Source organism: Pinus tabuliformis, chromosome J (assembly GCF_031772625.1).
Source record: "Pinus tabuliformis cultivar Carrire ecotype Pingquan chromosome J, CPIR1, whole genome shotgun sequence".
NCBI classification, from domain to species: Eukaryota; Viridiplantae; Streptophyta; class Pinopsida; order Pinales; family Pinaceae; genus Pinus; species Pinus tabuliformis.
The window spans coordinates 67,631,490-67,632,966 of record NC_142295.1 but is presented as its reverse complement, the minus strand read 5'-3'; the positions used below and the strand labels follow the sequence as shown (position 1 = coordinate 67,632,966).

The 1,477-nt window shown below is 42.8% G+C and overlaps 1 pseudogene; it reads left to right on the top strand.

Moving 5' to 3' along the window:
• Window positions 1-635: 635 nt before the first annotated feature.
• On the top strand, window positions 636-1,156 carry LOC149225540 (photosystem II 22 kDa protein, chloroplastic-like; annotated as a pseudogene).
• Window positions 1,157-1,477: the final 321 nt, after the last annotated feature.

Sequence of the window (1,477 nt, the reverse complement as noted above, 5' to 3'; positions counted from 1 at the left end):
GCACAACACTTGTCTCTAATCAACTTCACCACTGGTCTCTAACATACCTGCTTCACCACCCATTTGCTTCTAATCTACTGCTTTGATTTGGCATTTTCATAGCTATCGTATTTTCTTTGCCCAGAAATGTCAGGATTATGTCTTATAAACAGTGCTATTCTTGTCATTATTTGGCATTTTCATGGCTATCGTATTTTCTTTGCCCAAAAATTCCAAAGTGAAGGTTACCTCTATCAATTATTATTTTGCCAGATGAGATGTATTATAAAGGTATCAAATGTGATCCATTCTCTGAGTGTGGATGTCGGCGTTCCTTTAATTTCATTTGTATTATACAGGTATCAAATGTATTTCATTTGTATTATACAGGTATCAAATGTGATCTGTTCTCTGAGTGTGAATGTAACTTTAACCAAACTTTGATGTCAGGTGTATTACACAAATTTCATGTTAAATCGTGCCCCACAGCAGAGAAAAACTCTTGCATGTTAGCCTTTTGCCATGTGCATGATAGCTCTTTGACACGCCATGGAGCTTGGCACAACACTTGTCTCTAATCAACTTCACCACTGGTCTCTAACATACCTGCTTCACCACCCATTTGCTTCTAATCTACTGCTTTGATTTACAGTTTGATAGGAGTGTAGCGAAGCAAAGAACCTATCCATTCCACTGCTTTACGTTATGGTTTGACAGTTCAATATGGTTCGCTACACTGATCTGTGTCTTTAGTTAACACGACGATGGCGCAGTCGGTTCTCCCATGTAGAGGTGTTACGGCCAGTTATGTAGGAGGAATAGCAGGGTTCAGCCAGCGGCCCGCATTGCCCGTTGCGGGGGGGCTCAAGATTCGGCTGCCAAATGCCGCTGAGTTATCATGGGCACCGTTAGGAGAGCTACGGAGCGGCAATGCTAGGGGCTCAAGACTCGCACTGCAAAGATGGTGGCGTTGTTCCGGCGCAAAGAAAAGGCAGTCGCCTTGCCCAAGAAGGGGAGGGCAGGTCGGGTGGCGGTGTGCGAGGAGAAGCCTAAGGTGGAGGACGACATCTTCGGGACCTCCAGAGGGATCGGTTTCACCAAGGCCAACGAGCTATTATGGTTCCCGGGATCGGTTTCACCAAGGCCAACGAGCTATTATGGTTTGACAGTTCAATAGGAGTGAAAGAAAGTAAAGAACGTAACGACTTTGTACTAAAGAATGAAAGAAAGCAGTGCACCAAAGTAAAGAGCGGAACAACCTTGTACCAAAGAACCAAAGAACGGAAGAAATAACCCTACACCAAAGAGCGACTGCTCCGAAGAAGAAATGACGTTGTCGCAGAGAAGAAATAAGACCCTATCAAACTGTTTCACAAAAGAAAAAATGGTAAGTTAGCACAGTTCATACATTCTGAAACAGAAATTGATAAGTAAATTAGGCATATATTTTCCTTGTAGTCTGTACATATAATGCATTTATATTTTCCTTGTAGTCTTT